The sequence below is a fragment of the Protopterus annectens genome, chromosome 6.part1 (assembly GCF_019279795.1).
Source record: "Protopterus annectens isolate FY-2018-M chromosome 6.part1, PAN1.0, whole genome shotgun sequence".
NCBI classification, from domain to species: Eukaryota; Metazoa; Chordata; order Ceratodontiformes; family Protopteridae; genus Protopterus; species Protopterus annectens.
The window spans coordinates 372670511-372684633 of record NC_056738.1 but is presented as its reverse complement, the minus strand read 5'-3'; the positions used below and the strand labels follow the sequence as shown (position 1 = coordinate 372684633).

The 14123-nt window shown below is 38.3% G+C and overlaps 1 long non-coding RNA gene across 3 annotated transcripts in view; it reads right to left on the bottom strand.

Annotated features, from left to right (window-relative positions):
• Positions 1–14123, bottom strand: part of LOC122805566 — a 2364904-nt gene that overhangs the window by 1446898 nt on the left and 903883 nt on the right. For all 3 annotated transcript variants that reach the window (XR_006365383.1, XR_006365382.1, XR_006365384.1), the window contains exon 3: positions 13414–13552. This is a non-coding gene — a long non-coding RNA (uncharacterized LOC122805566). The remainder of the gene's footprint in view (positions 1–13413; positions 13553–14123) is intronic.

Sequence of the window (14123 nt, the reverse complement as noted above, 5' to 3'; positions counted from 1 at the left end):
CGTGTTGCTTTGGACTAAGTGACCACAGTGCTGAGGGTTAACAGGGGATACACTATGGACACATCGCGCAATGCGAACTGAATGTTTCAATAGTGCATTCCTTATTAACATTCAGCACCATGATCACATATTGATGTTGTATATCAAGTTCTTGTGGTGCTGAGGGTTAACAGGAGATACACCATGAACACTTACATTATACATTTCACACTGTGTTGCTTTGGAAAAGCTGACCACAGTGCGTGACCATGGGGCAGAATGTTAAATGGGGATGTACTATGGATGCATACAGTGCACATTGCACACTCTGGACTATGCATCTGTGGTGGTGAATGTTAACTGATAATGTACTATGGGTACATAGAGTTCACATTACACACTGTTGCTTCAGACTAAGTGATTGTGGTGCCGAATGTTAACATGAGATAAATTATGGATACATCCAGTACACATTACACATTCTGTTGCATTGGGCTAAATGACTGTGGGGCTCAATGCTAATGGGGAATGTGCTATGAATAGTGATAGTGCATATGACATGCTGTGTTTCTTTGGACTATGTGACCATAGTCCTGAAAGTTAACATGGAATGCACTATAGATACATGCAGTGCACATTATACCCTGTGTTGTATTGGAATGACAGTGGTGCTGATAGTTAGCAGGGGATACACTATGGATACATAGAGTACACATTACACATTCTGTTGCTTTGGGCTAAGCAGATGTGGTGCTGACTAATAATAAAGAATGTGTTATAGTACTAAGTGACTGTGGAACTGAATGTTAGGAGATGCACTATGAATACATACAGTGCACATTACAAACTCTGTTACTTTAGACTAAGTGATTGCGGTGCATAATGCTAATAAATAATATGTTATGACACTAAGTAACAGTGGTACTAAATGCTAACAGGAGATGTAGTATGACTACATATAGTACACGTTACACTTTGTTGCTTTGTACTAAGTGACTGTGGTGCTGAATACTAATGGGGATGCAATATGGTTGCAGACAGTGTACATAGCACATTAAGTTGCTTTAGATTAAGTGACTGCAGTACTGAATGTCAATGCAGATGCACTATGGATAAATACAGTGCACATTACCCACTGTGTTGAGTTGGACTAAATGACCATAGTACTGAATGTTAACAGGGGATGCACTAAGAATACCAACAGTGCACATTACACACCATATTGCTTTAGGCTATGTGACCATGGTGATGAATGTTAATGGGGGATGCACTATGGATACAGTGTGCATAGTACAATCTGTTGCTTTGGATTAAATGACTGTATTTCAGAATGTTAATGCACCTGCACTACAGACACATACCCTGCATATTACATACTCTATTGATTTGGGCTAAGTGACAGTGGTGGTGAAGGTTAACAGGTGGTACACTATTGTACATAGATTGCACATTGCACACTCTGTTTCCTTGGAGTAAATTATCATGTTGCTGAATGTTAACAGGGCATATACTATGGATATATACAGCACGCATTGCACACTGTGACCATGGTGTTGAATGTTAACTGCAGATGCTTTGGACTAAGTGACCATGGTGCTGAATGTTAGTAAATAATGTGCTACAGAACTGAGATACTGTTGTTCTGAATGTTAACAGGGGCTGCACAATGGGCACATAGTGTTCACATCATGTACTTTGCTGATTTATACTACGTAACCATGGCACTCAGTGTTAACATGGGATAAACTATGGATACATATAATGCATATAACACACTGTTTTGCTTTGGAGTAAGTGACCATGGTGCTAAAGGTAATCAGGGTATTCACTGTGTGTGCATACAGTGCACATTACACACTATGTTGTTTTGGACTAAGCGACCATAGTGATGAATGTTAACTGTGGATGTACTATTCATATATACAGTGCACATTACACACTCTGCACATGAGTGCTTTGGACTAAGTGACTATCGAAGTAAATGTTAACATGGGACACAGTATGGATACATACAATGCACATTACACACTTTTTTTGTTTTGGACTCAGAGACAATGGTGCTGAACATTAACAAGGGATGCACTATGGACACATGCAGTGCACATTACACACTGTGTTGGTTTGGGCTTATTGATCATGGTGCAGAATATTAACAGTTATGTTAAAGATACTTACAGTGCACATTACACACTGTACTGCTTGGGTCTACATGGCCATGGTGCTGAAGCCTAATAAAGAATGTGTTATGGAAGTAAGTGACCTTATTGCTGAATGTTAACCAGGGGTGCACTATGGACACATACAGTGTACACTGCACACTGTGTTGATTTGGACTAAATGACCATGATACCGAATGTTAATAGGGGATACATTATGAATACCTACAGTCCACATTACATACCATATTGCTTTGGGCTATGTTGCCCATGGTGATAAATGTTAATGGGGGATGCATTATGGATACAGTGTGCATAGTACAATGTGTTGCTTTGGATTAAATGACTGTATTTCTGAATGTTAATGCAGCTGCACTACAGACGCATACATGGCACATTACACACTATATTGATTTGGACTAAGTGGGCATGGTGTTGAAGGTTAACAGGGGATGCACCTTGGAGACATACAGTGCATATTACACACTGTGTTGCTCTGCATTAAGTGATTGTGGTGCTGAATGTGAATGAGGGATGCACTATCAATACATAGAGTGTACACAGAACACTGTGTTGCTTTGGAGAAAGTGACCATGGTGTTCAAAGATAACAGGGGAAACACTATGGAGGAATACAGTGCAGATGATTCACTGTATTGCTCTGCATTAAGTGACTGTGGTGCTGAATGTTAATAGGAATGCACTATGGACACATACAGTGCACATAACACACTGTGTTGCTTTGGACTAAGTTACTATGGTGTCAAATGTTAGTGGTGGATGCACTATGGAACATACAGTGCACATTGCATAAAGTTTTGCATTGGACAACATGAACATGGTTCTGATTGTTAACAGGGGATGGTGCTCAGTGTAAAAGACAGATGCAGTATGGATTCATACAGTGCACATTTGACATTATGTTGCTTTGGAATAAGTGACTGCGGTGTATGGAATGTTACCAGGGGATGCAATATAGATACTTATACTGCACATTACACTCTGTGTTGTTTTGGACTAAGTGACCATGGTCCTGACTATTAATGAAGAATGTGCTATGGTACTAAGTGTGGTCTGAATGTTAACAAGGGACATACTTCGGATAAATTTGGACAAAGTGACCATGGTGCTAAATGCTAAAAACAGAATGTCTTAGGTACTAAGTGGCTACGGTGCTGAATGTTAACAGCAACTGCACTACAGACACATACACTGTACAGTACATACTGTGTTGATTTGGGTTAAGTGACAGTTGTGCTGCAGGTTAACAGGTGGTGCACTATTGTAAGTAGACTGCACATTACACACTGTTTCTTTGGAGTAAATGATCATGTTGCTGAATGTTAACAGGACATATACTATGGATATATATAGTGAACATTGCACACTGTGACCATGGTTTTGAATGTTAACTGCAGATGCCTACAGATACATACAGTGTACATTACACAGTAGGTTGTTGTGGATTAAATGACTATGTTAGTAAAGAATGTGCTACTGTACTAAGATACTGTGGTAAAGAATGTTAACTTGGGATGCACAATAGGCACATAGAGTTCACATCATGTACTTTGCTGATTTATACTACATAACCATAGCACTCAGTGTTAACATGGGATACATTATGGATACATATAATGCATATAACACACTGTTTGTTTTGCAGTAAGTGACCATAGTGTTGTAGATAATCAGGGGATTCACTATGGATGCACACAGTGCAAATTACACACTGTGTTATTTTGGACTAAGTGACCATAGTGCTGATTGCTAACTATGGATGTACTACTGATATACAGAGTGCACATTTCACATGCTGTACACTTGATTGCTTTGGACTAAGTGACTGTGGTTCTGAATGTTAAGATGGGACACAGTATGGATACACAGTGCACATTACACACTGGTTTGGTTTGGACTAGGACATGAAAATGTTGCTGAAAGTTAACAAGGGATGCACTATGGACACATGCAGTGCACATTACACACTGTGTTGATTTGGACTTATTGATCATGGTGCAGAATGTTAACAGTTATGCTATAGATACTTACAGTGCACATCACACACTGTACTGCTTGGGTCTACATGGCCATGGTGCTGATTGCTAATAAAGAATGTGTTGTGAAAGTAAGTGACCTTAGTGCTGAATGTTAACTAGGGATGCACTAAGGACACATACAGTGGACATTTCACACTCTTTTGCTTTGAACTAAGTGCACGGTGTGAATGCCAATAAAAAATGTGGTATGGTACTATGTGACTATGGTGCGGAATGCTAACAGGGATGCACTATGGACACATACAGTGCATATTATACTCTCTGTTGCTTTGAACTAATTGACTGTCATGCTGAATGTTAAAAAGAGATACAGTACAGATACATAGAATGCATATTACAGAGCATGTAATGTGCATTCGATGCATCTGTAGTACATTCTGTGTATTCTGTAGATACAGAAAATGCACACTACAGGGTGTGTAATGTACATTCCATGTATCAACAGTGCATTCTGAGCAATATTGTTACATGGAATGCACATTACAGACTCTGTTGCTTTGGACTAAGTGATTATGGTGCAAAATGTTAACAACGGCTGCACTGTGAATACATACAATGCACACTACACTGTGTTGATTTAGACTAAGTGACCATGATGCTGATTGTTAATAGGGAATGCACTATGGATACATACAGTGCACATTACACATTCTGAACACTCTGTTGCTTTGGACTAAGTGACCATGGTGCTGAATGTTAACTGATGATGTACTGTGAGTACATAGGGTGCACATTATACACTCTGTTGGTTTGGACTAAGTTGCTGTGGTGCAGAATGTTAATGGGGATGCACTTTGGACACATGCAGTGCACATTACATACTTTATTGCTTTGGTCTAAGTGACTGTCATGCTGTTTATTAACATGGGATACACTATGAATACATACAGTACACATTATAGAAGCTGTACAATCTGTTGCTTGGGCTAAGTGACTGTGGTGCTGAATGTCAATGAGGGATGCATAATTGTGCACTGCATGAATCCACAGTGCATTGCACTATGGATTCATACAGTGCACATTATAGACTATGTTTTCTTAAACTAAGTAGCCATGGTGTTTATATCTGTGGGGACTGTTTTATGAATACACACAGTGCACATTACTCACTGCTTTCTCCGTGACATAATGTTCATAGCACTAAATGCTTAGATGAATGTGCTATGGTTACATCTGACTCACATTACAGCCATTAACTGTAGTGCATGATTTACATTATATAAAGAACAAGAACCTTATACATTTCACGAGCTGAATGTATTTCTTCTTGTGCACATAAAAATGTAGGTAACTCTAAGATGTACTTGGTTACTGTATACCTGGACTATCTGATCCTGCCTAGCCCAGGAGCCTCACTAGTTTTCAACAATATCTTCTGGTTCTGAAATTAAAATGTCATGTTAATAGAAGGGCTACAGACCAACAACTGTCATGAAGATGAATACAACTTGTGGATCTCAAAGGGAATGGAGGAAGTAGGGGGTACTTCTCTGACCTCCTAATCTTTTCTAGTTATTCAGGCTGTTGCCAGGAAAGTTTGCATCATACATGGGGACAATGATCCCACTTCTGGATATTTCACTGTCAGCTGACCAGTGATAACTTATTCCATCTAATATGTCATTCTCCTCATTGCAAGGGGCTCACTGCTGAACAATATTTTCCACTGATGCAATATGCATCTCCTAAATAATCATGTTTTTATATTTCCTTCTGCTGGGACTACTTTGTTGCTTACTCCAGTCTTGTTCTAATACCTTGCACAGCCATTTTCTAAAATGGTCAGATCCAAGGCATGCATGTTTGATGAATTTGTTTACATGTTTTGTGTATGTTTATATGTATGAGTGTGTGCATTTGTGGTTGTGTGTGGATATGTGTATGTGTGAGTTTAAGTGCTCTGGTACATGTGTGTATGCTCATTAGTGTTGGAACATGTGTGTGTGTGTTTGTTTATGTGTGCATAGAGCCATTCATATGTTTTGCTGTCAATCATGCCACACTTATGTACATCACAGAGTGCATACATTGTGTGAATGTACCTTGTTTTACGGTAATGATCCTTTACCTGTAGCATCTTTTTAAGGTCTGCATGTCATGTACAACTATGTACTTATCTTTGTGCCATACGTTTCTTTAAATTCTGTGCTGTTTCTCACACTCTTAGATAAGGATCAAGGTGTCTTACTGAAACATGCACGTGTTTGCTGTTTGCATTACCCAAACATAACTCTATTACCATGAAATACTGGCTATTTTGCAGCAGATAGGCATGAAGTGGCTTTCAGACTGCATGAATCTTGTTATAGAGTGTGGCATTTGTCTTATGTTGTACTCATATGTAGCAAAAACACTGTACATCTCATCATACCATTAGTACACTATAGCAATGTCACAACATACATGCAGCTGTATTTTCCTAAGTAAGGAGATTAATCCATTGAAATTCTTAACAAATGCTTGGTTTCTTGAGCATACTTTAATGAGTGAAAAATGTTCCTTTTTTGTGTTTGGAATTAAAATAGTTTTATTCTTCTTAGTTTAGACATATCAAGGGGGAACAGATAAAAATGTATTTTTGCAGATTAGGACAATGAGATGTTTATAATTTATACTCTAAGACAGTTCGCTCTTCATAGGCTATGCTGTTATGGGATCATTGCTGGGCAAAGGTTGTTATGAATGTGAATAATGTGGGAGTATATGGTCACCTGACCAGGGAATGCAGCTGATGGACACACAATATGAAGGATAGGGCCATCAGTGAGACACAAGATATCAAGTTGCAGGAGTGTAGGTGGGATGGGACCTTTGGAATGATGTCAGTGACACCAGATGATTAGCTCTCATCGATCTCATACCTAAGATGTCTGTCTACGATGTTACGGCTGGTAACACTGATGTGGGATCATCTCATGGATCAGGTTAATAATTCTCATAGGTGTTGGTTCTTCTCTAAATGCATAATGTGCTACACGCACATGGTGTGGTACCTTCTCAAGTTATCATGGTACAGTGTCTGCAGTGATAAAATAATCTGCTGTTCCACAACACAGGCCTAGCTCATCACGCACAACAGAGTCAGCACATGTTGCAGCTGTGACAGGAATGGCTTATGTCTGTTACTTTTCAAAGATATGCACTTCTATGTGTGATTATGTGTTTGTCAGATGTGGGAACATGAAGCACAACTGTTGTGGCACTGCACAGCAGAGACAGGCTCATGTTGCTGATGTTGGGATCAGGGGTTGGCATAATGGTTAAGGTGTTTACCTTACAGACATGGGGTATAACATTTGATTCTCATCTCTGGGAAACAAGGCTAGGCTTAAAATGGCCTCATGAGGTCATTATCCTAGTAACTGCCATGTGAACCTATATGAACCTATGATAAGAGAAGGGGAAAACTGGTTTGTCAGATAACATCAGCTTCAACTGCGATAAGAATATATATTGCTTATATATTGACTATACAGAGGATTGTGACTGAGTTTTCAATTGTAACCAACATGTGATGTGTTCAAGACATAGATGTCAATAAATTCACCTCAAAAGAAGTCCCGTTAATATGCAGTTCCTTGTGTCTGGTGGTGTGAGCATTGCCAATAGTGATGTTGTAGCATAAATGTTCAAATTTTGATGGACAGCATAGAAACATAAGTACAGACTGCTAAAGCATTGCGACATACTGCTGTCAATGTTTCCAAATGACATTGTGATGCAGTGAGGAATGAAAATTTACCCTTTTCTTCACTGTAGTGCAATCTTAAAGTTAGTATTATATAATTTGGAGGGGGGGGGTGCGCTGAGAACAATATATTTTAATTTAATTGTTTCAATGGAGCACTCATTGTCTTTGCTCCACAATCTCTCTTCAGGAAATCTGAGTGTTCTCGGACATGCGCAGTACATATTTTGTTATTACAACTTTCAATAAAGTTTACTTTCGTTATTTTAGACTTTCAGTTTTCTCATCTTGGTATTAAGCATTTCAGTTATATGCAAATTCGATCTACTGATGTAGCTCCAGATATATATATAGTTTCTAAAGAATTATTGAGAATGCTAATATTAGTGCTGAGAGGTATTCAAAAGTTTTGAAACTATATAGGCCTTTTTTGCCTTAAGTGTGACTAGATGGTTACATAACTACAGAAATAGCCAGATGGACAATAGATACTGTATGATTATCAGGGAAGCCAAACGTCTTAAGGTCACCAGTGACTTCTCCCTTAGGCATACATGTCTGATTACCTGACAGTGATTCCTCCCCTAAGCATACATGTCTGATGACCTGAGGATCAGTATGGATTGAAAACTGCTGAGATAGATAACAGACTTCATGATATTAAAGTGTGGAAAGCTAATGGAAGTAAAATATGGTGGCCAAGTGACATAAATGCACACATCATTTTTCCTTAAGCATAACAGAGTGGTTATATGAGTGCTGCTGTTGGTTAGCAATCCCTACAATATAACCTACAGAGGCCTTACCTACGCATGATTGAGTGCATTGTGGTAAGGTTTCATCTTGTCAAGTACAGTTCTCCAATTTGCAGCTAATTAATCTCTTTTCTCTATAGGGAGTCAGAATGAATTCTAGTACAGTTTCTCTCTGTACTCCAGCAGTGATTCTGTTTTTGTGTTTTTATTATTTTTCTTTCTCAGCAGTTACTGTGTTAACGTATCTAAATAAGAGAAATATGGGTCTCGTGTTTGGTCAACAGCTGCTTTGGTTGACAGGTGGAAGTGAATGTCCAGTTTATCAAACAGGTTTTGTGTTAGATGTGTGTTTCATCAAAACAGGTAAGTGGGATGTGTAATAGGTGAGTGTATGTGTTTGCTAATATGTGTCGGTTATGGTTAGAGTAAGGGCTAGGTAAGGGTAAAGATTAAGCGTGTGTGCACAACTGTGAGCGCTTAAGGTTACAGTTAGGTTAGGGAATAGATTTAGTGTATATATATATATATATATATATATATATATATATATATATATATATATATATATGTGTGTGTGTGTGTGTGTGTGTGTGTGTGTGTGTGTGTGTGTGTGTGTGTGTGTGTGTGTGTGTGTGTGTGTGTGTGTGTGTGTGTGTGAAGTGTCTGAGCTGTCTTGCATAGCAACAGTTTTATGGGATGGGTATTTTTAATTTAAGATGCAGTGAAGCACATGGCCAGAATTCTTTACTTACATTTGCTCTCCAAGGTATAATATATTTTTATTTACATAGATAGATAGATAGATAGATAGATAGATAGATAGATAGATAGATAAGAAAGTAGGTTCACTCCCTACATGAGGGGCACAAGAAGAAATCACCTCCTCTATTTTCTCTTTCATCTGGCTAAAGATTTGATCAGTTTATTCTGCTGAGATGAACTCTTGACCAGTTTAGTCTTGACTAAACATACATGAACCCCCCAGAGAGTGACTATAAATGCAAAAGTGGTTTAAAGCTATAGAGAACCTTTCACTTAGACATAGCTGTCTGGCTAGAAGAAAACCAATGACAAGCATTTCGCTGCTGAGGGGGTAACCAACCTGTAACCTTGTTGGAAGTGTTTATTTAAGAGTGTAGGAGGGACCAAATGCCAAAGACTTTTTCCCTGAGGCAGAGCAGTATTGCTGTATGAGTACCATTCATACCTAGTGAACTGCTGTGGTGACCAAGAGACCCAGTATCATTGTCAGAAGGGCTATAGCAAGTGCAAAAAGATGACCGAGTGACTTAACAGCATAGAGATATTTTCTTTTAGGCATAGGTGTGTGTGTGTGTGTGTGTGTGTGTGTGTGTGTGTGTGTGTGTGTGTGTGTGTGTGTGTGTGTGTGTGTGTGTGTGTGTGTGTGTGTGTGTGTCCGTGTATGTTAATGCTGGCTGGCAAACTGTTGGAGAAGTTAATGGGTCAGTGAACAGTGGAGACTTGATACTAATTGTGGAAGAGTAACAAAATTACTTAAAACCATAGATTTTTCCTTAAGCAAGGCCAGTTGGTTATACAATTGCTGGTGATGGGTAGTCAACAACAGAATTGCTTAATAGATTGCACAGGGTAGCCAGGAAGGCTACTGTAAGAATAGAATGGAAGACAAGTTAATTAAAAACATAAAAGAACTAAATTGTCCCCTAAACTTAGCAAAGTTGGTACCAGAGTTCAAGAGTAGCTAGTTAATTCTGGAAATAGCTGCTGAAGGTGATACATTTCCAAATATTGCCATTCCTTAGGCTGACAGAAAACTCCATAATTTTTATAAAACTGTTATTCTTGTTGATACTAACTTTTCAGAGAGGCCACAGATGAATATCTTCTGGCTTAAAACATGATGCTGTCTGACAATGAAATGAAAACGGAAGAGATATAGATATAAAGATACTGTAACAGCACAACAAAACAGAAACTGAGCAGTCTGAGGACATCCAAAGTGAGTAGTATCCTTCCTCCCTTGTTTATAAGTTTTCAAAAGAATACATGGAAATTAACAGTCCCGCCTAAAGTAAAGTCTGAAACCACTTTAGGCATAAAATAAAGGTTAGTTCTGAAAGAAAACTGGTCTTTATGCAAAATGAGGGAGGGTTTGACAAGCCATAACAGCTTGTAATGTGGATACTCTTCTTGCAGATATTAGAGCAATGAGTACCACAGTTTTCCATGTGAGGAACCTCAAACCAACTTGATTATGTGTTTCAAATGGAAAACATTTCACCTTTTCAAGCACAAAATTAAGATCAAAGAAGAGCCGCCTGTTTTCTGGATATGTAAAACTTCTTTCAAAAGCTGCTTGACTTGAGGATAAGTAGAAACAGGGATCTAAGGACAGACAAGCAGAATGTCCAAAAGATGAATCCTGATAGAAGAATAAGAAAGGCCAGAGAATAACATTTCACAGAAATAACCAAATAATAAAAGTGTACAGGTTTTGAAAAATCATGGCTCTTAGAGTGGCATCAATTAGAAAATCTTTTCCATGTGTGTGTGTGTGTGTGTGTGTGTGTGTGTGTGTGTGTGTATACACACACACACACACACACACACACACATATATGGGTCTACTTTGACCCATCAAAATTACAGTTGACCGAACTGCAATTTCCCCGAGTCCATTTTCGCGAAAGTGCATTTATCCGAAAATGCACTTTTGTAAAAATCAACTCAGTGAAGACAGGTCACCGGTTCCGGCATCCTGTGGTGATGAAGGCACGGTGTTTCTACAGTGGTGTATGGGAGGGGAGCTTGCTGTTGTAGATTTTAGTACAGTGAGGATAAGGGAATATTCCCTTTTCCCCACTGTAGTGTGATATCAGTTAGTATATATAAGTAGTGGGGATGTGGGGGGCACAGGGGGGCTGCATACATGTGTTTAGTGCATTTGTTTTTTTTTTCATTTTATTTCCTCATTTGCTGAAATGATTTTTGTGAAAATGCATTTTCGGATATATGCACTTTTGTGAAAATGGACTCGGGGAAATTGCAGTTCGGTGAACTTTAATTTCGATGGTTCAGCGTAGACTCATATATATTTATTTATGGTTTTCTAGCAGCATTTATTGCCTCCTTTAATACTTACTGAAAAAAATGTGCCTAAAAGGTATCAAAACTCCTGTTATCCAGACAGTCAATGAGATTTAACACATTAATCCTTTAGCAAATCCTGCCAAGCCTTCCCTGTCTATAGTTAAAGAAAGAAGAGAAGAAACATTTTTAAGATCCCACATGTTCTTCATGGGAGACTCCCTGGAAAAGGAATGACCCATAAATAGGAGCACTAGCTCAGGATTCAGGCACTTTACCCTTGGTAAGCACTATATCTTCACCTATTTCTTTACCTGAGCCCAATAAAAGTAGTTCTCCCTTGCCCAATGAGGGAGATCCTACAGCTACAGAAGATGTGCCAGTCACTCAGTCCCTTGTATCTTACTGACAGGCTACATCAGAAGGATCAAAAGCAAAGGATGGATGGTCCAAAGAACCAGTTTTGACTACAGCAAAGTCACTGCCATTGGTTAAGGCAGTAATTGAGCTGGTCAGACAGCCGAAGACTCCCTGATAACTTTCTTCTTGCAGATGGGAAAAGCAAGAACTGAAGAGACCAACAGTTGCTCCATGTTCAGTCCAGCAAAATTAAAGTTTGGAGGTAAAAGTTTCCATGACAGACTCCAAAAGTATTAAATCCTGCCTCATACATACATACATACTTTACACAAACAGGTATATGTCAATAAAAAATAGATTTACACAGTTTTGTCACACAAATAAGTAAAAATTCCTCAGCAACATGGCAGCACCACAAAAAAGCATTTCTTAGAACAAAATAATAATATTCACATAAACACATTTTTTCACAGAAAAATTATGTAGTGGAAGGTTCTCCCCAGAAATCTGCCCAGCCTTGAAACAATTGTTAGCCTACAATCACACTGACGAAGCCAACAGAGATAAAAAACTTCAGTGGCAAGAAAGCTCTGAAGCTTTTCGAGCCCAACCTGCTTCTGCTTGAGCCAATGGCAACTTGAGATGTAGAAGTTCCCCATAACCTTTAAAAGGTGGCCAGTGGTCATATCTTAGGCCAAGATATAACCCATGTAACTTAGGCTATTGCAGGAATAAACATTGATTTATGAATTATTTTTCTTCAAACTTGAAATCAAAATCGCATGTCTGACCTGAAGATGTTCCGCTACACAGAGGTATACCCTGAGACAAAAACATATAAATCTTTGGGATAAGGAATAAATTCACCTAATTTATATTATTAATGGAAAATTTTGATATGTGGTACCCTTTATAACTGGGTGCCAAGCAATCCCCATAAAAGGTCCTTTGTTACTTTCCATAACAAGTGAAAATAAAGAAACTGATGATTTTTAATAAATAATAATAACCTGAAAAATGCATGCATTTTAGAGTGTAATTGTTAAAGCTTTTGAAAACAAGGGGTATCAGTGAACAGCAGGCAATGTAGGATCACACACACACACACACACACACACACACACACACACACACACACACACACACACACACACACACACGCTCTTCTACAGGAAAACTAGGTGGACTTTGTATACCAGCCACACACTTACATACACACACCTTTGCTTTGAGTCCAATCAAGCTGATCCCCTAACCTAAGCCCCCCCCCATAGCACATAAAACCCCTGCTACTACAGTTTGATCGGAAGAAGTCTTGTAGTTGACAAAAGCGCTCATTATTATTACCTTCAATAAATATCTGAAATAGGAGTCTTCTTTGCTGTGGAGTTTCTTTTAAACTGGAGCTCAGGTAGCTTACACTCTTCATTCAAAATTTAATGTCTGGTCGTTATCTTTCATCTGAACTGCTACCATCTGCCATATCCTATGCAAGAGAGGAGAAAATGCATAGAGAAAATTGACTAAAGATAATTTAAGCATGAGAGTTGCATTAATATATAGAAAAACTGCAGACTTTGGGTCACTCTGACATGCTTATAATGAAACCAAATATGTATCCACAATGGAGAGAAACTGGCAGTCCTGGTCAACTCCAAATAGGAAGCCATCAAATGCAGAGGAGGACTTAAAACTTTATTTGATACAAAACAAAATAAATTGGACTTTAAGCTCTGAACTTCACTGAAAACTTTTTGTCTGGTACATACAGACTCTTCCAGAATAATACACCTTCTCGCAAATGCCACGTTTATAACCCTATCAATTACTTGAATTGAACAATTAAAATAAACAATTAATAAACAATTTAAATAATGTCTTTAAAGGGAAACTGTTAAATCTATCTGTTCTGAATTTTGTTCTGTTTCTTATTAAATGACAGATGTTAAAAATACTATTACAAGTATGAATAAAAAGATAGATTAATGCACTTTAACACTTCATAACAACTGCCTGTATAAAATGTATAAATTCATGTATATAAAGTATTTTATATT